Genomic DNA, 27,319 nt, shown 5'->3' on the forward strand with positions numbered 1-27,319 from the left:
ATAACGCTACATTAGCCGCCCCACTTTGCTAACATGCCTTCATTTACAGCTTTTCCGTTATTTACAGTGAGAATGGAAAATGAAGTATGACAATGTACATTCCCACTGCTTTTTGTCTTTTGCATACAGAGGAACCTCGATTATCCGAAGGATACAGGTGGGGGGTATTTTGCTCAGTTAATTGAATGCCGGATAACATAGTTAGCCACACTTTGGGACCTTGCAATTCTGTTCAGATAATCCGTAAATTTGCTTAATCGAATGCTGAATAATTGAGGTTCCACTGTAAATTATTTGGATGTGAATATAGGAGGTATGTATGTTTGCATTGTTGTAGTAGTAGTGTAGTGAATTGTGAAGAAGGTTATCTCAGAGTACAACAGGGCCTTGATCAGATAGGCCGACGGGCCAAGGAGTGACAGATGGAGTTTAATTTACATCAACGTGTGGTGCTTTATTTTGGAAAGGCAAATCAAGGCAGCACTTTTACAGTTAATGATAGGGTCATGGGGAGTGTTACAGACAAAGAGACCTTAGAGTGCAGGTTCATATTTCTCTGAAGGTGTAGTCACAAGTAGACAGGCTAGTGAAGAAAGCACTTGGTATACTTTCCTTTACTGGTTAGTGCATTGAGTACAGGAGTTGTCACGTTGCAGCCATACAGGACATTTTGGAATGCTGCATTCAGTTCTGGTCTCCCTGCTATGGGGAAGATATTGTGAAACTTGAGACAGCACAGAAAAGATTTACAAAGATGTTGCCAGGGTTGGAGGATTTGAACTATAGGGAGAGGCTGAACAGGCTGGGGCTATTTTCCCTGGAGCATCGGAGGCTGAGAGGTGACCTTATAGAGGTTTATAAAATCATGAGGGGCATGGATAGGATAAATAGACGCGGTCTTTTTTTTTCCCCAGGGAAACCAGGTCTAAAACTAGAGGGCATGGGTTTAAAGTGAGAGAGGAAAAATTTAATAGGGACCTAAGGGGCAACGTTTTCCCGCAGAGGGTGGTGTATGTACGGATTGAGCTGCCAGAGGAAGTGGTGGAGGCTGGTACAATTGCAACATTTAAAAGGCATCAGATGGGTACATGAGTAAGAAGGATTTAGAGGGATAGGGCTAAATGCTGGCAAATGGGTCTAAATTAATTTAGGATATCTGGTCGGCATGGACGAGTTGGACCGAAGGGTCTGTTTCTATACTATACGTCTCTATGATTCTAAAGTAAATGTTCATTCAACGTAGGCCCCTGCTCCAACTGTTCTTCCACATGTTTAAACACCTGTGACTTAGAAAGCAAACATTCATTGTACAGGTTTGTATCCCAAACACGGATGGAGTAGAAAAAATGCGGAGGATCTCCAAACTACACAACAGAAAGTACCTGGTTTCCATCTAATTTGAAGGGGGACAGTGACATTATTGCAGTTCCACTTGAGGCCTGAGGACACTCTGTGAGCAGAAATGAGCAGACAAGTGGTAGATGGAATCTAACACAGAGAAATGAGAGGTGACGCATTTTGGCAGAAACATTGGGGCAAGGCAAAGCAGACTTAAAGATGCTAAATAAATGTTCTTTCTCAGTTGCAATTCCCAACACTATTGGGTCAATTAAAATGGACATGTTACAAGTGCCACCGATATGATTCTACAGGGATAAGCAGTTCCAAAAACCAGTGGCTAAATTGTTAATCATAGTACAAATCCGGAGAGATTACTGCACTGGATCAAATATAGCTCATTGCTACAATTCTTTACCAACAGAAAACCCATTGTAGTGTTAAAATTAGATCAAACCAGCTTTGTCCCTGGCTCTTTATTCCCTTCAGTCGGAATTCTTCTGTAAATGATGAAATGTGATTGATCCTCCCACAGCAGAATGTGGAACCAGTATCAACATTCCACAGCCGATAGACAAGTTAAACACAGCAAGAGACATGAGAGAAATCGATACAGAAATTTAACAACGCACGCATCTTGTAGGGGCAACACCACAAGAATAACTGAATGCAGAATTGATGTATTCAGAATTGGGAAGGCAGATGACAAACTACAAGTGAGACTAGAACAGCAGGTTAGCTTTTGCAAAACTTTATTCGTAAAAAATCTTAGTGTACATACACAGGTATGAGAGCAGTTCGGTACAGCCTTTGCAATATCAAGAAAAGCATACATGGGGATTTAGCATCCCCTGCAGTTGCAAAAGCATTTCTTGCTTATATAGGGCAATATATACATATATTTGAGGCACCGGGGAATGTCTTACAACTGAACATAGCCCCACTGAACATCAACAGGAAGACCTTGGATAGTGGTCTTTCCCCACTGTCCCAAGCTTTCGTGCATCCCTCAGCACGTAGTCCTGGGAATGTAACATTCGGTCAAGGTCAACTCCTTGCTCTGGAACAGGATTCAGTCAGAACAAAGAGTGTCTTTCACTGAGTTGACAGTCCTCCAGGCCCAATTGATGTTTGTCTCAGTGTGCGTCTCAGGAAACAGACCGTACAGCACAGAGTCCTCTGTCATGGAGCTGCTCAGGAGGAATTTTTAAAAAAAAACAGTTGCACTGTTCTCCAGACCTCCTTTGCAAAGGCACATTCCAGCAGGAGATGTGTGATATTGTCGAGGGCAGTGTATGGTGGCACAGGCTGACTGGGCATGCATGAAGGATATCACAGGCAGTGCCCTTCTCAGCACCAGCCAAGTTATGTCTTGATGCTTGTTGGAAAGTTCTGGTGATGAGGCATTCTGCCAAACAGTAGGCGGCACGGTGGTGCAGTGGTTAGCACTGCTGCCTCGCAGCGCCAGAGACCTGGGTTCAATTCCCGCCTCAGGCAACTGACTGCGTGGAGTTTGCACGTTCTTCCCGTGTCTGCGTGGGTTTCCTCCGGGTGCTCCGGTTTCCTCCCACAGTCCAAAGATGTGCAGGTCAGGTGAATTGGCCATGCTAAATTGCCCGTAGTGTTAGGTAAGGGGTAAATGTAGGGGCATGGGTGGGTTGCGCTTCGGCGGGGCGGTGTGGACTTGTTGGGCCGAAGGGCCTGTTTCCACACTGTAAGTAATCTAATCAAAGGACTTTGACAGTTTCTTTTAGGGAACCATTCAGCAGGATCCACCCTCTCCTTTTCCCACAGGGTCTCAAGGACGTTACGTGCTGACTACTGCCTGATAGACTAGTGGTCAATGGTAGGGGTTGTTATCCAGGAGCATCTCGAGGAGGTGAAGAGCCAGCAAGCCCCATTCTTTGTCTTTGAGACCTCCAGGGTCCACACTGTTGAGCTCCCGAAACAGAGCATCAAGTAAACCCTTCAGCACCAGCCTCATTGTGAAACTGTTGGTGAGAATATGTGCCGATAGGCAAAGGATAGGTTTCCAGGACCAACTTGATGGGGGATGATGGTGGCACAGTAACATCAGTGGATGAATAATCCAGAGGCCCAGACTAATGCCCCAGGGACAAGACCCACTATGACAAAAAGGTGATGGTTACACTAAATTACTGAGAATGAAATTAAACCTTAATCTCATAATGATTGTTATGCAAACCCATAAGGGAAGGAAATCTGGTCTCCTTACCTGGTCTGGCCTGCACACAATTCCAGACCAACAGCAATGTGGTTGACTCTCTGTGGGAAAATATCTGCCACCCAACCTACCCATAACAGACCCACACAGAACATAGGAAAGCAAACTTGGCCAAACTATACCAAAAACACCCAAAATGCCTCAACAGGGACCAAGCAGACTGACAAGTGAAACCAGACAGCATTCACAGACAAGGGAATACACTTCCCAAAACCCATTAACAATACTAGATTAACACAGCTGGCCCAAAGCCCCAAGGGCAGTCTCATGACACAGCAATACCAAAGCCGCACAAAGAACAGGTCAGACGGAGAGGCCCCAAAGGACCCTGCTCCCAGGACAGGAGCAATGGAAGCACCTTACTCATCTACCTGCGAAGAGGACTGGAATCTGCTAACCCATTGATACTGTCAGGATGTTGCACTGTATCGAGAATCAAGACATTCTTCCAATAACTGTTTTTCAATTATCATCATTGGAACTAGATTACTCCATTTCCAAATACATTGTCTCTTTCCCCATTCGTAATTAACCCGATTGCACAAGATTCTTATAAAACCTGGCTTCATCTGCAGCTCGAGGAAGAGAACCCTTGATCTACCCGTACATACTGTCAGTTCGTGTCAGCCTCATCAATTTCTCTTCCAGTGATACCGCTTGCAATAAACAGCTTGCCAATTTCACCCGGTCTGGTTTGTGTGGTCTCTGTTTTATTGGGCTAATTTCACCGACGCTTTGGTAGGACATATGGAAGCCTAGTCAGCAGTGTGCATCTGCCTATGTTTCATGATCACCCTCTCAGGTGGGTAGTGAATTCTGACCTCACCGAAGATGCCTACATTCCATTAAGAAAGCAAACATCAGCTACCATGGGAGGTTTTGGCATTCAATGGTCATTGACCCTGTCTCTGAGGTCAAGTCATAATCCAGTCCTCAATGTTTCAGGAAAGGGAGATAATGGTGCAATGGTATTATAGAGTCATAGAGATGTACACCACAGAAACAGATCCTTCGGTCTAAGTCATCTATGCCAACCAGATATCCAAAATTAATCTGGTCTCACTTGGCAATATTTGGCCCATATCTGTCCAAATCCTTACTATTAATATGCCCATCCACATGCCCTTTAACTATTGTAATTGTACCAGCTTCTGCTGGCATCTGGCAGCTCACTCCATACATGCACCACCTATTGCATGAAAAGGTTGCCCCTTACATCCCTTTTAAATCTTCCCCCCGACCTTAAACCTCAACACCAGCTCCATAGCCAAGAAAGCCCAAGCAGCTTCTCTGCTTTCTGCACAGGCTGAGGAAAGCCCATCTCCCAACTCCCCCCATCCTGACCACATTCTACAGAGGGTTCATTGAGAGTACCCTGAGGTGCTGCATCACTGCCTGGTTCGGGAATTGCACCGTCTCAGATCGTAAGACCTTATAACAGATAGTGAGGACAGGGGTTGAGGATCATCGGGGTCTCTCTTCCCTCCATTACAGGCATTTACATCACATGCTGCATCCGAAAGGGCTAAGAGCATTGTGGAAGACCCCACACACCCCTCACTCAAACTCTTCTCCCTCCTACCATCTGGCAGAAGACACTGGAGCATTCGGTCTCTCACGACCAGACTGTGCAATAATTTCTTCCCCCAAGCCATCAGGCTCCTTAACACAGTTTGATCGATCTCTTTCCCACCTAAAATTATTTGCACTTCAAATTATTGCTTGAAAAATGTCTATTGTTGATCATTCTTCTGTTACACTGTAACTTACCTGTTTTGCACTTCTTATGCACTTTATGCCATGTATGATTGTGTAGTTTTGCTGTCCATGTAGCACCCTCAGTTCTGGAGGAACGCTGCCTCGTTTTTACTGTATAGGTGGAAATGATAAATAAAAAGCTACTCTACTCTCATCCTAAGCCCTCTAGTTTTTGACTCCGTACCCTGGGGAAATAAACCTTATCTATTTACCCTATTCATGTCTCTCGTGATTTTATAAACCTCTATGAAGTCACCCCACAGCCTCTGACACTCCAGGGAAAACAGCCCCAGTCTATTCAGTCTCTCCCTATAGCTCAAACACTCCAACCCTGGCAATATTCCATTTGCTTTCCTAATCACTCGCTCTACCTACATACTAGCATTTTGGTGCTTCATCACTAGGTCACCCAGATCCCTCGTCCCTCAGAGCTCTGTAATCTCTCACTATTTCATTCATACTGCAAAAATGGATGATTTCACATTTTCCTATATTGTGCTCCACTTACCAGATCTTTAACCACTCACTTCATCTGTCCGTCTCCTTCTGTCCTCTGCACAACTTCAATTCATACCCATCTTTGTGTCGTCAGCAAAGTTTGCAAAAATACCTTCCACTATTGCTTCCAAACCATTAATATGAATTGCAAACATTTGAGGTCTCAATGCTGATCTCTGTGGTACACCATTTGTAATACCCAGCCACTTGAACCAGCTGCCCTGAAATATTAGTTCACTAATCGTCTAGTAATATTCCCAACACCGTTAAATAAATAATTCAGCACAAAAACAAAGACATAGTTTGCTAGATTAATTGAAATTAATCACTTTTGGAATTGGCAGTGAAGACAAAACAGCCGTGCAGAAATGAATTTGCATTGGAAGTGTAGTGAGGGTGTTCCGCACATCCATCAAACACAAGCACACAAACTGCCTGATGGACAGAAACAAAAAGAAATGATTCAAGAGTATTCCTTTTACAAGTTGATGCCAGAGCTTCGAGGTTAGCTGTCAGGAATGGTCACCCAAGGTCAAGCCGTTTTGCTTAAGTAGAATGAAGATCAAGGAGAGACCTGATCAGGTTTTTATAATCATGTCAGTTCACTCTCACTTTAATATCCATGCAGAAAATGCCATACAACACAGACTTCAGGAATAGTTTATGTCAGTAAATAATAGCTATAGGAAAAAAAACACAACACAGAAATCTAAAATAGATATTCCAAGTATTCCAAAATAATTTGAATCAACAGCCAGTGTGTCCATCCTGACTACTCATCAATACACACCAGCTCCTGTTTAAAGTCATAATGGAGAAGGGCACAACTGAGTCCAGGAGTTTGTTTGCCTAGTGTCTGAATGTATATAACTGAGCTCTTCCTTTCCCAACAGTCATAGAATTATTAGGGCACAGAAGGATGGCATTCGGCCCATTGTGCTCGAACTAGCTCTATTCCTTTCTCCCAGATCCCTGCACACCGAGGATGGAGAAAAGTGGTGATCCTCATTGTTCCTGACACCCTGCACTTTCACCAAAATTCCTCCAGAGTAGTTTTAGTCAAGGAAGATCAGCTCATCAAATATCCTCCCTATCTGATTTAGTAATCGCTGTATCTTTAAAAGCTCTGCTTTCCTGAGCCAGGAAAAGACTTTTGAAAAGGAAATGGGTGACACGAAGGGTCAGTGGTTAGCACTGCTGCCTCACAGCGCCAGTGACCTGGGTTTGATTCCAGCCTCGGGTGACTGTCTGTGTGATGTTTGCATGTTGTCCCTGTGACTGTGTGGGCTTTCTCTGGATGGTCCGGTTTCTTTCCACTGATGTGCAGGTTGGGTAAATTGGCCATGCTAAATTGCCCTTATTGTTCAGTTGTGTGTAGGTTAGGTGCATTAGTCATGGGAAATGTAGGGTAGGGGAATGGGTCTGGGTGGGATACTCTTCGGAAGGTTGGTGTGGACTTGCTGGCCAAATGGCCTGTTTCCGCAGTATAGCGATTCCATGATTCTCAACTACAGCTATACAGCTGAAGGAGCAACTTGGAAAGATTTTAATTTTTTGATGGCATAGCCATGTGATTATATTAGCAATTAGTTAGACATAGAGAATACGTTTCCATTCTTAAAAGGAACCATAACCAAAGGCTATAAACTAGCCACCAATAAATCATGCAGGCCATTCAAGAAAGGAAAAAACCAGTAAAGAAGCAATCATTTCTATTAGGTAAAAACAATGACTGCAGATGCTGGAAACCAGATTTTGGATTAGTGGTGCTGGAAGAGCACAGCAGTTCAGGCAGCATCCAAGGAGCAGCAAAATCGACGTTTCAGGGAAAAGCTTGCCTGAAACGTCGATTTTGCTGCTCCTCGGATGCTGCCTGAACTGCTGTGCTCTTCCAGCATCGCCAATCCAAAATCATTTCTATTGTTTGATGGAAACTAGCTCCAAAAGACATTGACAACTATAAAATACCAGCTCTCTCAGGGTTAAATTCTGAACAACTTATGAACACAAAGGCTGGTAGAGGTTTGGAACTATCTCCCAAGAGCAACATTTGATCCCAGTCCAGTTATTAATTCTGAAAATGAGATACACCTTTAGTAACAAAGATGCCAGGGATATGGAGCAGAGGCTGGTCTCAAAGTTTAGGTTCCAAATCAGCCACGGTCTCACTGAGTGGCAGAATAAGTTCAATTCATCCTGTTGCCTATTCCTTCTGGGTCTATAGTGTAGTGAGTGGGTAGATTTGGAACTCTCTTTCCATGGGGCAGTTGAGATGAATAGCATTCGAGCACTTATGGGGTCAGAAAATAAACAAAATATGGGAGAAAGAAACGGAAGGATAGGCAAACAATGTTAGATGAGAATGAGCAGGAGGAAGCTTGTGGGGACCATACAGACAACATGGACTGGATGGTCCAAAAAGGCATATTTTCTAAAGTGTATATTCTCAGTGATCCTTTATTCAAATTTTTCCCCTCTCACCCTAAGCCTATGCCCTCTAGTTCTGCACTCCCAACCACCAGGGGAAAGATCTTGTCTATTTCCCCTATCCATGCCCCTCATGATTTTATAAACCTCTATAAGTTACTCTTTTATCAATACTCCAGGGAATGCCAATGTCCAGAAATTGAACTGGGTCAGATATATAAGCATAGAGACTACAAGAGCAGATCAGGGGCTGGGAATTCTGTCATACATAATCCATTTCCTGACTCCCCAAACTCAGTCCAGTGATGAAATATTCGCCATTTGCCTGGCAGAATGCAGCTCCAACAGCACTCCAGCCTACACCATCCAAGACAAAGCAGCTCACTTGATTACTACGTACATCCATTACCTTAAACAGTCACTCCCTCTACCACCAACACACAGTGACAGTGGGGGAATCTACAAGATGCATTATGAAAACTTATCAAGTCTTCTACAATAGCAACTTCCAAACCTGTGACCACCACCACCTGGAAGGGCATAAAGCAGATGGATGGATACACCACCGACAAATTCACAATCATTCTGACTTGGGACTATATTGGCTATAATGCTATTCCTTCACTGCCACTGAATCAAAATCTTACAACGTTCTCTCTAACAGCACTGTGAATGTATTGCTCTGAAGAAGATACCCATCACTTTCTCAAGGGCACTATATGATCCCCAAAGTATGGAAGCAGACAATTGAGCCCACACTGACTGAAAAGCTTCCCTCCCACACCCGTTCCCCCTACCTTATCCCTGTAACTCTGCATTCCCTATGGCTAATCCACCTAGTCTGCATATCCCTGGACACTACAAGCAATCTGATATGGCCAATTCACCTAACCTGCACATCTTTAGACTGTGGGAGGAAACCCACAAAGACACATGGAGAATGTGCAAACTCCACACAGACAGTCACCCGAGGCTGGAATCGAACCCAGGTCCATGGTGCTGTGAGGTGGCAATGCTAACCACTGAGCCAGCGTGCTGCCCATATGAGGGCTGGACAATAAATGAGCTAGTGATGCCTTCATTGCATAGAAGAATGAAAAGAAGAAGGCACTATTATCCATTACCCATCTTCCTAGTGACTTTATCAATCTTCCTTCAGTCACCCAAATCAAATGAAATGATTTCTCACACCATTTGTCATTTTTAACACTGAGAGGTCCCAAAGTTCTATTCTGAAGAATGTTAAGGTAAATTCTGAGCTGCTCATCAACATTTGTTCCTCAACCACATTATAAAGCAAGTTGTTTGTCATTCATTTCACTGCTGTGTGTGGAAGTTTGAAATCCTCTTTTCTCTATTCGGCACAAAGCTGCCAACTCCACTCCTGTACAGCATTTCAATGCGTTGCTTAGGGCAATGAGCAAAACAAGGAAAAGCCGGAACATTAACATTGAGATTGTTTTCCTGGACTACAAATCCTGGATTAATAATATGAAGAGCCAAGTTTCAACCCCACCACTGCAGCTGTCGAATTTAAAACTATAGAACCATGGAAATGATACAGCACAGAAGGTGCCATTTGGCCCATCTTGTTCTTGCCAACCCAAAGATACCCAGATGCCCTTTCTAATCCCATCGTTCTGCACAAGGCCCCTAGCCCTGCCATTTACAGCACTTCAGGTGCAGGTCCAGGTATGTTTTAAAGAATTCAGGGTCTCTGCCTCCAGCAACACCTCAGGTAATGAATTCCAGACACCCACCACTCTCTATGTAAAAACATTTTGGCTCAATCCTTCTGCCACTTGGCTCGAATCTATGACCCCTGGTTTTTGAACTCTCTGCCAAAGGAAACAGGTTTCTCCATTCTACTCTAGCTCTACCCCTCACAGGTCTGTATACCTCAGTCATGATCCCCCGTCAGCCTTCTCTGTCCCAAGGAGATCAACCACAACCCCTCCAATCTCTCCTCGTGGCTTCAATCCTCTAGCCCTGGCAACATTCAAACAGATCTCCTCTGCATACGTTCCAGAGCAGTTTTGGCCTTCCTGTACCGTGGCAACCAGCACTACTTACAATACTCAGAAATACCAATGTGTGCATGGCCTCACCTGTGTCTTATACTTTGTTTTTGTTGAAGTAATTAGGTTGGAAATAAAAAGTTCACTTCCAAGTGGTGACAACGGGGCTGGATGCCGCACAGGGTCACATAAAACTTGTTCTTGCTGGTCACCACTGAAACTACAGGTCATGTTGAAACTGTAAAGAATTGTGCCTGAGAACCTGATTTCCAGCCAAGGAGTTTGGGTGTGCGAGATGAGAAGACCCTAGTGAAGCTGTTTGAGCGTGGGGTGGAAGGTTAGAGGGGTGGAGCACAGGGAGTGGGAATACAGTCATTCTGACTTATCACTATATTGACTATATCATCATTCCTTCACTGAATCAAAATCTTGCACCTTCCTCTCAAACTGCACTCTGAATGCATTGCCCTCAAGAAAACAGGCTATGATTTTGTCATGGTGTCCCTTGATGGACACAGGGGAATACTCCAGAGCAGGATATTAATTGATGCTGTTCAGTTATCCACTGAACAGCATCAATGAGCCTAAGGCAGGGTAGCCATTATGGGGGAAATAGCAAGCTGGTGAGTGAGTAATCTGCTTGATCCCATTCTCGGGTGACTGTGTGGAGTTTGCACATTCTCCCTGTTTCTGTGTGGGTTTCCTCCAGGTGTTCCAGTTTCTTCCCACAGTCCAGGTTAGATGGATTGGCCATGCTAAGTTGCCCATAATGTCTGAGGATGTGTAGACTAAGTGGATTAGCCATGGGAAAAACAGGGATAGGGCAGAGGGTTGGTTTGGGTAGAATGCTCTTCAGAGGGATAGTGTGGACTCAATGGGCTGAATGGCCTGCTGCCATACTGTAGGGATTCTATGATTTTAACATGTCCACCCCTCAGCCTTCAAAATATACAGTGTGGATATATCTCAGTGTGGATAATTATTCCAGAGCCTGAGTGAGCGCTTCATAGATTTTGATTCGCACACCACAATGGGCTTTGGCCAAAATAATGGAATTCCCTTCCACAAAAGAAGTTCAGAGAAACAAGTCAGATGAAGCAAGCCAGAATATATAATCAAATGATATCATAGCCTCTCATGTGAGTCACAATTACCAAAGGATCTGCAAATGTGTTTACTGCTTCCAACTTGTCGAAAATATCTTAAAATCAGACATTTTGAAAATAGCCCCTTGATGATTTAAAAGCTTTTTGGATTCGAACACTTTATAGATCCACAAACTCTGAGTGAAGAAGAGCATGAAATATATTTGATATCATCCTTCGGGACTAGTAACCTTTGGCTGCTTATAACAGCATCCGGCAGCTTCTGAAAGCAGCCCAGGATCCTGACCTCAATTAGTCTTGACTGAATGGTACATTGTGTTAAGATTCCTTTACTATTATTCAAGATACTGAAACAGCGAGTGGTTAAGATATGGAAGTGTGGCAGAGGCAGGGTAATTGAGGCATTTACTGATCAGATTCCCTATGGTATGGAAACAGGCCCTTCGGCCCAACCAGTCCACACCAGCCCTCCGAAGAGTAACCCACCCAGACCCATTCCCCTACCCTATATTTACCCCTGACTGATGCACCTAACACTATGGGCAATTTAGCATGGCTAATTCACCTGACCTGTATATCATTGGATTGAGGAAGGGAACCGGAGCACCCGGAGAGAATGTGCAAACTCCACACAGACAGTCTCCCGAGGCTGGAACCGAACCCAGGACCATGGTGCTGTGAGGCAACAGTGCTAACCACTGAGCCACTCTGCTCCTTAAAGGAGTGTTGAATGAGTATTTGGATAGAAATAATGTTCAGGGGTTTGGGAAAAAACCAGTAGATTAGTAGCAAGTAGTAATACTCATTTAATGAGTTGATGCAGACACAATGGGCCTCTTTCTGCTCTGTAACACTTCTGTATTTCTTAACCTACTATAGATAAAGAATCTCACTGCTAACATGGGTAATTGGGTAAAACATTTATGCTTGATATTGTAGAGGGAATAGACAGAGAGAGAGTGCACTCCTCCAGTGTTGGTTGTAATATCTGTGAGGCTATTTCAGAGTCAACCACATCTCTGAGGGTCTGCATTCGTCTACACATCAAACCAGGTTAGTACAATAAACTTCTGAAAGGATACCACACTGAGGTCAGAGTTTGGTGAGTCCTCCACTTTGAGGCAGACACAGAAGAAAAGGTAAACAATGAACATCAAAGGAACAAACTGGAAGGAAGTAGAGAAATTGTGGGTTTATGATCTTGGAAAAAGTCAGTTGAAAGAGATCCTCACTGAAGTTCTAATATATAAGATATACCCAGTGTATTTCCTACAGCATTCCTCATGTAGTTATAGTTCTGAGGAAGTGCCATACCAGACTCAAAACATTAACTCTCTTTCTCTCCACAGATGATGTCGTACCTGTTGAGTTTCTCCAGCATTCTCTGTGCTTATTTCAGATTTACAACATCCTCATTACTTTGCTTTTGTTCATCATTCTTCCATTGCTGGCAAAGTCCAATTATTCTCTACCCTCAATTACAATCAAGCAATTAAGAAAGCTAATAGAGTGTTATAGATTATTGAGAGAAGAACTGAGTACAAAAGTAAGGATTTTAAGCTTCCGTTACATAGGCTGGTGATGACAGCACATCTGCATACAGTATCCTGCTTCAAAGATGGATGCAAACATATTAGAAGTAGTTCAGAGATAGAATAGAGTAGCAATTTATTATCATAAAAAAAAGTAACAAGTTTTATAAGTTGTCATACCATGGCACCTAAGTTAATGATAGAAATCGTAAATAAGAAAAATAAGTAATAACTCATCACATAGTTTACAAAGATTAATATATGGAATGGGTGGGTCGTCTTTTCGGGATAAGTTAGACAAGCTAAGTTTGTGTTTGTTGGTGTTTAGAAGAATTACAGACAACTTAATTGAGACATGAGGGGTCTTGACTGGGTGGGTGTGGAGAGGATGTTTCTTCTTGTGGGCAAATCTAGAACAAGGTGTCACTGTTCATGAATAAGGTGTCATCCGTTTCAAACAGAGAGGAGGACAATTTCCTTTTTCTCAGCAGGTCCTGCATATCTGGAACTCTCTCCCTCAAAAGGTGGTGGAAGCCAAGTCTTTGAAAATTTCCAACATAGAGGTAAGCAGAGGGGTAGGCGGGAATGCAGAGTTTAGGTCATAGTCACATCAGCCATGATCTTGTTTAACCATGGAGCAGTCATGAGCGACTGTACCCCTGCTCCTAATTTATATGTGTCCAAGTGCCCTCGGAAGGTGATGGTGAGCTGCCTTCTAGCTTCTATTCTGGTGTACAAACCTGGTGTTCCACTGCAAACCCAGTCTATTCCTTTAAACTCTTAATGAATCTGTGATAGCATTCATTCATAAGCTGATGCAACCAATCTAAGGATTGTTTGTGATTGGTTGTCAAGTTTAGGGTACAGGTGGTCATTCTTTTTTTTTTGATATGCTTTCCAACAAGTTCTGATATATTGGATGTGATATTTTATTGCTTTGTACTGGATGCCACGTACACACTAGATGCATGACTATGTGTCAATTTCCCATGGTCGGTCATATAATAGCTTTCTAAAGAACAGCAAGTGAAACACAATGGATTGTATAGCCAAGAGGAAGCCAAGAAGTGGATGATAGCCATTGTCTCAACTGTTCATGTTCCAGCATCTCTTAACTATTTATTCGTGGAATATGGGCATTGCTAAGTATGTCAAAACCTTTAGATCATTTCAATTGCCCTTGAGAAGATGGCTGATTCGTCTCTTAAACATTTGTGATCTGATGGCATTTTTATGACTATTATTTTATTATTTTCTGAGGATTCATGTCTTAAGGATTGTGTAAATTGATTAATTTGAAATACTGAGGAGAGATATCAAGGCCAACGTTTCTCAAAAGATATCATTGAAAGTCAACTATAGAACACTCCTACTAAAAGAAGCTACTGAAAATCATCCAACTTAAGCCAACAACTTGGATTTGTTGCAAGTCACATGTCTGAGCTGTCAGGTGTTGTGACTGTTTGGAGTTTGGTTGGGAGATAGTCTGTGAAGAATGAGGACCTCCAGTTCTGCCAACTCACTGAGAATTTCCCCTTGATATTGTCACATAAGAACCAAAAATCTGAAACTGTTATTCCCCCCAAGGTTCCCACTTGACATCTCCTGAGCAAACTACAACTGAAGTGATCCCAGAGTCAACTGCATGCCTCTAGTGATTCCTGAGTGCAAGAGTGCAAAAGCAACTTGGAACATTTCATATCCTATCCTTTTTCTTTCCAGCCCTAGCAATTCAAACTGGGTGTTCATCAGCTCTGCACCATTGTCATCTCATTTTTTACAATAAATCGATAATTCTGTTGCTCATTAAAGGAATTTGGTGAGTGGATCTTTTCATTCCAAATGCATTGTGAATGCATTGGAAAGAGTGCAGAAGCAGTTTACAAGAATGGTTCCTGGAGTGAGAAACTTTAGCTTGAGGATACATTGGAGAAGCTGGAAGCGTTTTCCTCAGAGAGAAGAAGGCTGAGAGGAGATCTGATAGGGGTTTCAAAATCATGAGGGGTCTGGACAGACCAGATAGGGAGTAACCGTTCCCACTCACAAAAGGAACAGGAGAGCATAGATTTAAAGTGATTTGTAAAAGAATCAAGGGAAAAGCAGTTGAAAATACCGAATTATGTAAGTTCCAATTGGCTTAATAATGCCCTTCAAGGAAGCAAATCTGCTATATTTAAAATATATAATGTGCAACGCCTGAATGGCTGATAACATAGGGGAGAGAAAAGTATTTGAAACTTATTCTCCCCAAGAGTTACACCTAGTCCAACATCTTTATTTCAGTTTCTGGTAAAAGTTACGGATGTATAGTTCTACAGTAACAGATGAATGTGCTAACGTGACAATGTCAGGCAGGGAGGAAAGAGAATGATTGGACGGTGGTGTGTTGATGTAAGTCTGAAACACAATGAATCATCATGCTTAGAGGTATATTTAATTTATTAACAGATGGCTAACATATTTAGGGGAAATAAGTTGCAATAATAATCGTTAGTCACCAATGACAAAAAAGAGTATAATTAAGCAAAAACCAACTATTAAATATCAGCTTGTAAGTAGCAACTGCAACAAAAGCTCACATTTATTTGGGATCTTTAATATAGGAAAATGTCCCCGGGCACTTCACAGAAACAGTACCAAACAAAATTTGACATTGAACCAAATGTAGGTGAGGAGACCAAAAATGTGGTCAGAGCAAACTTTAAGGAATTTCTCTAAGTATGAGAGAAAGGTGGAGAAATGGAGGGGTTTATGGAGGGAAATGCAGAGCTTAGGGATCAGGTGTCTGAAGGCATGGCTGCTGATGGTGAGGCAACAAAAATTGCGGAGGTGAAGGGGCTAGAGTTAGAGGAGTACAGAGATTTTAGTAGAGGCTTGTTGGATAAGGATTGAACCCTTGCCACTTTCAGAGACAGGTCACCATTGGTCAAAATCCTGGCCAGATTCCACTATTAACCAGGTAATAACCAAAGCTTAAGTTGCTCACTTGAGGGACCTTATTTTGGTTGCCACATGCAATATAGTTTAAATCATTGTTTCAGTACTTGATTGTGAGATTTCTTAATATGTAGCCAAATTAAAGATAACTTCTAGGCAGTTCACCCACAACAACATCTTCAGATTAGCTCATGTTTAATATCGTCTCCAGTATTAACCCTTCCAGAACCATGACCTGAATATAACACTTCCTGAAAAGATAGAATGGGCCAGGTGTGTTTTTATGGCAATCCAGCAGTTTCATTGTCACCATTACTGACACTAGCTTTTCATTCCACATCTTTACTTCTTAAATTTATTGAGTTCAAACTTCCCCTCCTTCTGTGTCGAGGTTTGAACTTTTTTTTTTCAGTTTATAACAAAAACAGAAATTGCTGGAAAATCTCAGCAGGCCTGACAGCATCTGTTAAGAGAAATCAGTTAATGTTTTGGGTTCAGTGACCCTTCTTCATATATCAGGGTACATCAGGAATAAAAGAACGACTACAGTAAGATTAGGGCCAATCAAAGATAGTTCTGTGTGGAATCTGAGTACATGGGGAAGCACTTAATGAATACTTTTCGTCAGAATTCACACTGGGAAAGACACTACAGAGATACAGGCTACAAGATTAGATGGGACTGAGGTTGACAAAAAAGAGGTTTTAGCAATTTTGGAAGCTCTGAAAATAGATAAGACCCCAGGATCGGATGGGATTTATCCTCGGATTCTCTGGGAAGCCAGGGAGGAGATTGCAGAGCCTTTGGCTTTGATCTTTATATCATCATTGTCAGTAGGAGTAATGCTAGAAGACTGGAGGATAGCAAATGCTGTTCCCTTGCTTAAGAAGGGGAATTGGGACAATCCTGGTAATTATAGGGCAGTGAACCTTACTTCAGTTGTGGGTAAGGTGTTGGGAAAGGTTATAAGAGATAGGATTGATAATCATCTGGAAAGGAATAATTTGATTAGGGATAGCCAATACGGTTGTGAAGGGTAGGTTGTGCCTCACTAACCTTATTGAGTTCTTCAAGAAGGTGACAAACCGGTTGGAGGAAGGTAAGGCAGTTGATGTGGTGTATATGAACCTCAGTAAGGCATTTGATAATGTTCCACATAGTAGGCTATTGCACAAAATAAGGAGTTTTGGGATTGAAGGTGATTTAGTGGTTTGGATCAGAAATTGGCAAGCTGAAAGACAGAGGGTGGTGGTTGATGGGAAATGTTCATCCTGGAGCTCAGTTACCAGTGGTGTGCCGCAAGGGACTGTTTTGGGGCCACTGTTACTTGTCATTTTTATAAATGATTTGGAGGTGGGCGTAGAAGGATGGGTTAGTAAATTTGCAGATGACAATAAGGTAAGTAAAGCTGTGGATAGTGCCAAAGGCTGTTGTGGGTTACAGAGGGACATAGATAAGATACAGAGCTGGACTGAGAAGTGTCAAATTGAATTGAATTGAATTGAATTTATTGTCACGTGTACCGGGGCACAGTGAGAAGCTTTGTCTTGCAAGCAATACAGGCAAATCACAGAGTTAAATAGCACAGATAAGTAAATAGAGTTTAATGCAGAAAAGTGTGAGGTAGTTCACTTCGGAAGAACTAATAGGAATGCAAAGTATTGGGCTAACAGTAAAACTCTTGGCAGTCTAGATGAACGGAGAGATCTCTGTGTCCAGGTGCATAAATCCTTGAAAGCTGCCACCCAGATTGATAGGGTTGTTAAGAAGGCATATGGTGTATTGGTGTTTATTGGTAGGGGGATTGAGTTTTGGAGCCACGAGGTCATGCTTCAGCTGTACAAGACACTGGTATGGCCGCACCTGGAGTATTACATGCAGTTCTGGTCACCGCATTATAGGAAGGATGTGGAAGCTTTGGCAAGGGTTCAGAGGAGATTTACTAGGATGTTGCCTGGTATGGAGGGAAGGTCTTACTAGGAAAGGCTGAGGGAACCAAGGCTGTTTTCGTTGGAAAGAAGAAGGTTGAGAGGTGACTTAATTTAGACATGTAAAATAATCAGAGGGTTAGATGCGGTGGACAGTGAGAGCCGTTCTCCTCAGATGGTGAAGGCTAACACGAGGGGACATAACTTTAAATTGAGGGGTGATATATTTAGGACAGATATTATGGGTAGTTTCTTCACTCAGAGAGTAGTAGGGGCATGGAAAGGCCTGCCTGCAACAGTAGTAGACCCACCGACGTTAAGGGCATTTAAATGGACATTGGACATACATACGGATAATACTGGAACAGTGCAGGTTAGATGGGCATCAGATTATTTTCACAGTTCGGCGCCACATCAAGGGCCAAAGAGCCTGTACTGTGCTGTAATGTTCTATATTCTATGTTCTGTTTTTGTTTCAGATTTCCAGCATCCTCAGTTCCTTAGTTTGTTGCCTTCAGTTTATTCATCTCAATAGTTAGTTAAGTGGCTGTGAATGTCAATGCTTACAGAGGCATGTGGAATCTCACAGCGTTCTGGCCAGTGCTCTCTAACAAATTACTTGGATTGCTGAAACACTGCTCCAGCAGCCTCATGATCAGAAACTTGTTACCCTGTCTCTCTGGATGACAGCATCCCTAATCTCTGTTTGCCATCATGTTCTACAGTCCACCCAAACCTTCTGCCACCCACACTGAGGATGAAAATGGGAGTTGCCCCAATTCTAGTGGCATTGAGATAGAGCAACTTGTACTTTTGACTGGGGTGAGTTTGCAGCGAGTAAGTATTGCTGTGAAACAGACCGAGGGGTGTGCAGCGAGTCATTGCTGTTAGGCAGAGAGGGCTTCAGATATCTGGACCATTGGGATTTCTTCATACAAGAAAGATGGGCGGCACCTAAACTGCAAGGGCACCAATACTCTGGCAGGAGTTTGCTAGTGCCATTTGGGAAGGTTTAAATTAGTGCAACAAGGCAGCTGGGAACCAGAGCATTAGGTCAGCATGTGGGGTGTTTGAAGAGAAGAGGGGGGGCTAAATCAAGTAAATCTAAGAAGAACAGGCAGGGCCCGTTTTATAGCGGGACTAGCAGTCTGAAGTGTATTTATTTAGGCACAAGGAGTATAACAGATAAGTTAGATTAGAACATGAATTAGTACATGTAATTACAGAAAAAAAAAACAAAGAGCTGCAGATACTGGAAATCAGAAAGTGAATCAGAAATTGCTGGAAAAGCTCAGCAGGTCCCGTTTTCTCTCCACAGTTGCTGCCTGACCTGCTGAGTTTTTCCAGCAATTTCTGATTTTGTAGCTATTACAGAAACCTGGTTGAGAAAAGGGCAGACCTGGCAGCTGAACGTTCCAGAGTGTACGAGTTTCAGAAAAGATAAGGAGGGATGTAAAAAGGATGGGGAAGTTGCATAACTGATCAGAGAGAATATCACAGCTACACTAAAAGAGAGCTCAAGCAGCAAGGTCATATGGGTAGAACCCAGGAATAAGAAAGGTGCAATTACTATAATTGGGTTATACTATAGGCCATACATGAGCGAGTGGGAAACAGAGGAACAGCTATGTAAGCATCCACAATTTCACCAAGTTTTGTATCATCTGCAAACTTATTCATTTGACCACTCACAGTTTCATCCAAGTAATTTATATAAATTACAAACAACAAAGATCTCAATTCTGATCTTGCAGAACACTACTGGTCTCAGACTTCCAGTCAAAAACATACACACCACAACTACCCCTTGTCTTCTATGACCAAACCAATTTTATATCCAACTTACCAACTCACTGTGGATCCCAAGTGTATAAATCTTCTGGACCAGTCTACCATGACAGACCTTGTCAAATTCTTTAGTAAGGTCTATATAGACATATACTGCCCTACTCAATCATCTTCATACTTTCTCAAAAAACTCAAACTTGTGAGACAAGACCTCCTAACTATTCCTAATAAGTTTACTATTTTCCAAATCTGACTAAATCCTATCTCTAAGAATCTTCTATCACTGATATAAGGCTCACCATCCTATAACTTCCTGGATTATCCCTGTTGCCCTTCTTAAACATAGGAGCAACATTGGCTATTCTCCAGTCTTCTGGAACCTCACCTGTGACAAAGGATCTCTGTCAAGCTCCCAACAATCTCCTCCCGTTATCCTGGGATGGATCCCACCAGGCCCTCAGAGCCTGTCAAGATACCCAACACCTCCTCCTTCTTAATATTGACATGTTCTAGAATATTAACATACACAGTTCTAACCACACCATCATCCATGTCCGTTTCCTTGGTGATTACCGATTCAAAGTTTTTAGGAAGGACCTCACCCACTTGCTCTGGCTCCACTCATAAATTCTTCCTTTGCCCTTGGGTTGACCTACTCTTTCCCTAGCTACCCTTTTGCTCCTAGTACATGTATAAAATGTCTTGGGATTCTCTGTAATCCTACTTGCTAAGGACATTTCATGGCTCCTTTTAACCCTCCTAATCTCTTGTTTCTTTCCTGCTTCCTTTATATTCCTCAAGCTGATTGCAGTTTCCCAAACATTTTTCTTTGTGATGAAACTTTCATTACCTTTTATCATCCAGGGTTCCTTTATCTCCCATCCTTATCTTTCAAGAGCAAACAAAGTTTATGCATGTTCCCAGCAACAACCTTTACAGATATGCAGTCCCTTTAATTTCTTAAAACAAAGAACTATGGATCTGAAGCTAAAACAGAAATTACTTAAGACACTGAGTTCTGAAGGGGCTCTAGACTTGAATTCTTTTATTCCTTTATTCATTCATGGGATGATGGTGTTACTGGCTGGCCAGCATTTATTGTCCATCCCTAATTGCCAGACGGCAGTTAATAATCAACCACATTGCTATGGGTCTGGATTCACACATCGGCCAGGCCAGGTAAGGATGACAGCTTCCTTCCCCAAAGGACAGCTTCCTTCCCCAAAGTGATCCAGATGGGTTTTTTCCAACAATCAATTCATGAACATCATCAGATTTTTAATTCCAGATATTTTGATTGGATTCAAATTCCACCATCTGCCATAGTGGGATTTGAACCGAGGACCCCAGGCATAATCTGGGTCTCCAGGTTGACAGTCCAGTGATAATGTCATTACGCCATCGCCTCCCCAAAATTAATTGTGTTTTCTCTCGACAGGTGCTGCCAGATCTGCTGAATTTCTCCAGCATTTTCAGTTTTTCTTTTGTGCCTTTAATTTCTTACTTACTTGATTATTTCCAGTTCTCCTTCTTGGATTACATGGAAGTTTTATAAGGTCTTTCCAGCTCTGATGGCACAAGTCTTCTTTCAGTTCTAACAAGTTGAGCTCACTGCTTGGAGACTTCACAAACTGAAGCACTTCTCCTTGGCTGACTGTTCTGCTGAGCTGAAAATTTGATTCTGTTAAACTGAACTAAGGTAGTAAACTAGTGCCCCCCAGTCTGTTTTCTCTGTTTGTACCAAATCAGCATTATAGACATTAATCAATAAACACCACAAGTGTCTTACCAGGTCTTTAATTGAATCATATGCTTTCTTGGAAATGATGTATTTGGGAAGCTGTTCCAAATTACTTTCTAACCACATAAATAAACACAGTGACTTTCATAGACCTAAAACCAAAATATATTGGCCTCTATTTTTTTTAAAAAACCCAAATTTCCACATGATAATAAGACATATTATGCACCTTTATCACACTCTGTCCTCTCTGGTGATCATAAAGACCTCATAGAATCAGAGTATCCCAAAAGTGTGGAAGCAAGCCATTTGGCCCTTCGAGTCCATACTGACTGTCCGAAGAGCATCTCCCCAGACCTGCTCCTCCCTACTCCCGCACCCTATAAGCCTGCATTCCCCATAGCCAATCCACCCTAAGCTGCACATCTTTGGATGATGGAAGGAAAGCAGAGCACCCACAGGAAACCCATACAGACACAGGGAGAATGCACAAGCCCCACATAGACAATTGCCCAAGCATGTAATCAAATCTGGGTCCCTGGTACTGTGAGGCAGCAAAGCTAACCACTGAGCCACCATGCCCCCCACATTGAAGTATTTGTGGAGGCACAGAGTCCTGGCCAAAAGTTATCCCTGAACACACATCACTAATCCAAAGTAAGTTATCTGGCTATTATTTCATATCGCTTAGGGGTTTGCTGTATGAAGTATGGCTGCCAAAATCCTTACGTTCAGACAGTGACTTCAAATGTATTTAATTGGCTGCAAAGTGCATTGAGCTGCCCGCGGTTTGAGGGAGGCTCTGTATAAGTCTGTCTCTCATTGACTTAACAATCCTGCTGAGTGCAGAATGAAAAGCTTCAGCAACATGTACTTTCTTTTTAGCATCATTCAAGTTCTGTACTGTCAAGCAACATTTTGCGAAAGGTATAGAGTATAAAAGTAAGGAAGTGTTACTGCAAACGTACAGGGTATTAGTGAGAAGGCACCTGGAGTATTACAGTACTTACAATTTTGATCGCTTTACTTGAGGAGGGATGTAGTTGCATTGAAGCAGTTCAGCGGAGGATCAATAGATTGATTTCAGATACGAAGAGAAATTGCGCAGTTTTACCATACTCTGTGGAGCTTAGAAGAATGAGAGGAGACTGACTGAGGAAGATAAGATGCTAAAGGGGACTGACAAAGTAGATGAGATGGGATGTTTCCTCATGTGGGACAGTCTAGAAAAGGAGGATATGGAGTGGCAGATTTAAAACAGAGATGTGGAGAAATTACTTCTCTCAAATGCTCGTGAATCTGTGGAAGTCACTCCCCCAGAGCACGCTAGATGCGGGAACGTTGAGTAAATTTAGATACATTAGACAGATTTTTAATTATCAATGGGCTGAAGGGTTATAAAGAACAGGCAAGATGATGCTGTTGAGGCTGAAATGAGATCAGCCATTGACCATAAGACCATAAGACATAGGAGCAGAAATTAGGCCATTCAGCCCATCAAGTCTGCTCTGCTGTTCAGTCTTGGCTGATAAGTCTCTCCCATTTGCTCCCCATAAACCTTGAAAACCTTGATTCCTTGACAAGCAAGAACCTATCCATCTCCATACCTCTATTCTTCCTACATGATCTCACACTTTCCCACATTGTACTCCATCAGCCACTTCTTTGCCTACTCTCCTAACCTGTCCAAATCCTAATGCAGCCACCCTGCCTCCTCAATGCTACCTGTTCCCTCCACCTAGCTTTGTATCATCTGCAAACCTAACCAGAAGGCCCTCAGTTCCTTCATTAAGATCATTAATGTATAAAGTGAAAAGTTGCGGTCCCAACACTGAGCCTTGCAGAGCACCACTTGTCACCCACTGTCATCCTGAGAAGGACCTTTTTATCCCCACTCTCTGCTTTCTGCCAGATAGCCAAGCTTCTATCCATGCTCGCACCTTGCCTCTAACACCATGGGGCCTTATCTTACTCTATAGCCTCCTGCGCAACACCTTGTCAAAGGCCTTCTGGAAGTCCAAGTAGATAACATCCATTGGTTCTCCTTAGTCTAACCTGTTCATTACCTCCTCAAAGAATTCTGACAGATTTGTCAGGCATGACCTCCCCTTGATGAATCCATGCCCTATATTACCATGTACTCCAAGTGTTCAGAAATCTCATCCTTTACAATGGACTTCAAAATCTTACCAATGACCAAGGTCAGGCTAACTGGCCTGTTATGTCCTGTCTTTTGTCTCACTGCCTTCTTAAAGTGAGGGGAGGGGCCATTACTCATGCCCCTCTGGGACCCTCCCTGACTCCAGTGATTTCTGAAAGATCATCACTAATGCCTCCACTTTGTCTTCAGCTATCTCCTTCAGAGCTCAGGGGTATAGTCCATCTGGCCCAGGTAATTTATCCAACTTTAGACCTTTCGGTTTGTCTATCACCTTCTCCTTGGTGATGGCTACCATACTCACGTCTGCCCCTCTAACTCTGTTGAATTTTTGGGATGCTACTCACGTCTTCCACCATGAAGAATGGCACACAGTTCCTCTGCCATTTCCTTGTTCCCCTTTACTACTTCTCCAGTGTCATTTTCCAGTGGTCCAATGTCCACATTTGCCTCTCTTTTACCCTTATAAATCTAAAGAAACTCTGCCATCTTCCTTTATATCACTGACTAGTTTATCCTCATATTTAATCTTCTGCTTCCTTATTTTTTTTTCAGTTGTCCTCTGTTGGTCTTTGTCAACTTCCCTTTGCCCTTCACTGCATTATATGCTTTCACTTTTGCTTTTATTCTGTCCATGACTTCCCTTGTCAGCCATTGTTGCCTCATCCTCCCTGTACCATGCTTCTTTGTCTGAGGGATGATTTCTTGCTGTCTCTCCCAAATTACTCCCAGAAACTCCTGCCATTACTGTTCCACTATCTTTCCAGCTAGGCTCCTCTCCTAGTAAATTCTGGTCAGCTCCATCCTCATGCCTCTGTTGTTGCCTTTATTCAACTGTAATACTATTACATCAGATTCCAGCTTCTGCCTCTCAAATTGCTGAGTAAAATCTATCTTATTATGGTCACTGCCTTCTAAGGGTTACTTACCTTAAGCCCCCTTATCAAGTTTGCCTCATTGCACAACACTAAATCCAATATTGCCTGTTCCCTCGTGGGCTCCACCGCAAACTGCTCCAAAATACCATCTTGTAGACATTCCACAAGTTCCTTTTCTTGCAATCCCCTACCAACCTGATTTTCCCAGTCTACCTGCATATTGAAATCCCCCATGATCACTGTAACCTTGCCTTTCTTATACACCTTTTCTATCTCCTGGTATATCCTCTGCCCCACATCCTGAGTACTGTTTGGAGGCCTGTGCATAACTCGCATTGTGTCTTTTTTTACCTTTGCAGTTCCTCAACTCTACCCACACAAATTCTACATCATCTGACCCTACATGGTTTCTTGTTATCAATTTAGTTTCATTTCTTACTAATCAGGCAGCCCCACCCCCTATGCCCAAATGTCTGTCTTTTCGATCGGATGTATATCCTTGGATATTTAGCTCCCAGTCCTGAACCCCCTTGTGGCCAAGTCTCCATGACGCCCACCACACTATACCTGCTAATTCCAGTCTGCTCCACAAGCTCATTTACCTTATTCCTCACACTGCATGTCCTCAGATTCAACCCCTTCAGTCCTTATTTACTGCCCCTCTTCTCATTGTCATCCCTTTATCCGGTGTGCTTGAAGCTGAATTCCTAACCCTTTCCAAACACTCTTATTTTGTGTTCTGGAGACTTTAATAACCGCTCTTGAGTTCTCATTTCTTTTCAATATTTTCATACTTTTCAACGCTGTTGAATCCAACCCTCCCCACTCCATCACCACCACATGCTAACCTTTATTTCCCATTAGCCATTATACTTCATGGCGTTTTACCCTTCCCTTCCCTCTGCTTTCTAGCTTAAAGCCCCATTGACCACCCTATTTACCCTTTTCGCTAGAATACTGGCCCCAGCTCAGTTCAGATGGGGACTGTCCCAATGGTACAGATCCCTCCTGTTCCAATACTGATGTCTAACGGAATCCCCATCAAATGGAACCCATCTTTCTCACACCACCCTTTAGCCACGTGTTTACTCTCCCTTTTCTCACATTCCTATGCCAATTTTCCTGTGGCCCGGGTAGTAATCCAGAGATTATAATTCTTGAGGACGTGTTCTTTAATTTAGTTCCTAGTTCCAGATAATCTCCAAACAGATCCTCTTCCCTATCCTTGCCTGTACTGTTTGTCTCAATGTGGACCACAACAACTGGATTCTCCCCCTCCCTCTCCAATATCCTGGTCAGAGATGCCCCTCACCCAAGCACAGGACAGGCCCTAATATACCATGTGGGACTCTCAATCCTGGTTACAGAGGGTACTATCTATTTCCCTAATGATAGAATCACCTACAACTACCACTTGTATTTTTGCTACCTGCTGTTGAACGGCCTCCAGTACCTGGTGCAGTGGTCAGCTGGGTCATGCTCCCTACAGCCCTGTTCCTCATCCTCACAGGGAGGAAGTACCTCATAGCTGTTGGACAAGGTCAAGAGCTGAGGCTCCTCCGTTCCTGGATACAGGATCCCTCTACCTGCCTCCGTTGCAGTCACACCCTTCTGTCCCGGACCACTGACTTAATCTACCAGGTGTGACCGCCTCCTGAAACAAAGCGTCCAGGTAACTCTCCCCCTCAGGGATGTGCTACAGTGCCCGAAGTTCAGAATCCAGCTCATCAGTTCTGAGCCAAAGTTCCTGCAGCAACCAACATTTGCTGCAGATGCAGTAACTGCAGTTCGCAATGGAATCAGCCAGCTCCCATACCACACAACAACAACACATCACCTGCCCAGCCATCTCTACTTAGGAAATTCATTCATAAGTTAGTTAATCTCTAGTTAGTAAATTAATTTATTAGTTAGTTAATCCTAGTTAGTTGATTTATTAGGTAGTTAATCCCTCGTTAGTTAATTAATTTATTCATTATTTTTGCAGCTTTTATTTTCAAATTTGGGACAGATTTCCTATCAGGTCATAGCCCTCCTGAGACATCACTTTTTCCATTTCTCTGTGTGCTCCTCACTCTGACCCTGCTCCCTGGAAACAAGGCCTTGAACATATTAAATAGCAGAGCAGGTTTGATGGGCTGAATGGCCTACTCCAGCACCTGGTTCTTACGTTCTAACATTGTGGTCTAAAGTCCCTTGTTCTTCTCAAGCACTCACTAGGCATCGTGCCCCAAGTATGAATAAACGTTATCTGAAAAATATGATTTGATGTATAAAATTCAATACCTTCGAGTATTTATTAAAGTGATCCATTGCTCCACATTCTATAGCCAGTAATGTTTTCTGCAATAAGTCTTGCCAATTTGTGCATTTTATCCCTGTGGAACAAGCAGGCATTAATGTTATGGTTAATATTGCTTTTTAGTAGTCCAAAGAGCGCCACAAAAATATGATGACTAGTATCTCCCAACAGGACAATGCAGCAACTTTTTTGTATCATGTGCTGGAGTGACTCACTCAGTGTCAAGCCAGAGGGCTTTGTAGCTTCCAAAGATGAATTGTCATAAATCGTGTTGACAAGAACAGTTTTGTTTCAACGAAAAATATGTGACAGATTCTCATCTTTTATCATCTAAACACTGCCCCAGCTGGGGCAGAGTTTGGTAGATTAAAAGTACTTTTCATTGCTTATCATTAATATTCTCAAGGGTAATTACAAAGAGGCAATAATTTGCCAATGACACTCAGAACTCAAGAACCGATAATTAAGATATGGAAAATGAGACTTGAGCTGAATTTCCTCTCTGCCTCTTCCCAGACTGTGCCCGGGTGCTAAAGAAGATAATCTGCCTTTTAGCAGAGAGGAAATTTCTCCTCTGGCTCACCAAGTGGATGGATGCCTTGCTGATCTATCCCGCGACAGGAAATCCCTTGCTAATAACATTTCCAGCAATGCCTACATCTCCC

The sequence above is a fragment of the Chiloscyllium plagiosum genome, unplaced genomic scaffold (assembly GCF_037043375.1).
Source record: "Chiloscyllium plagiosum isolate Xiang-an unplaced genomic scaffold, Cpla_swu_hap1 HiC_scaffold_2, whole genome shotgun sequence".
Classification (NCBI taxonomy): Eukaryota; Metazoa; Chordata; class Chondrichthyes; order Orectolobiformes; family Hemiscylliidae; genus Chiloscyllium; species Chiloscyllium plagiosum.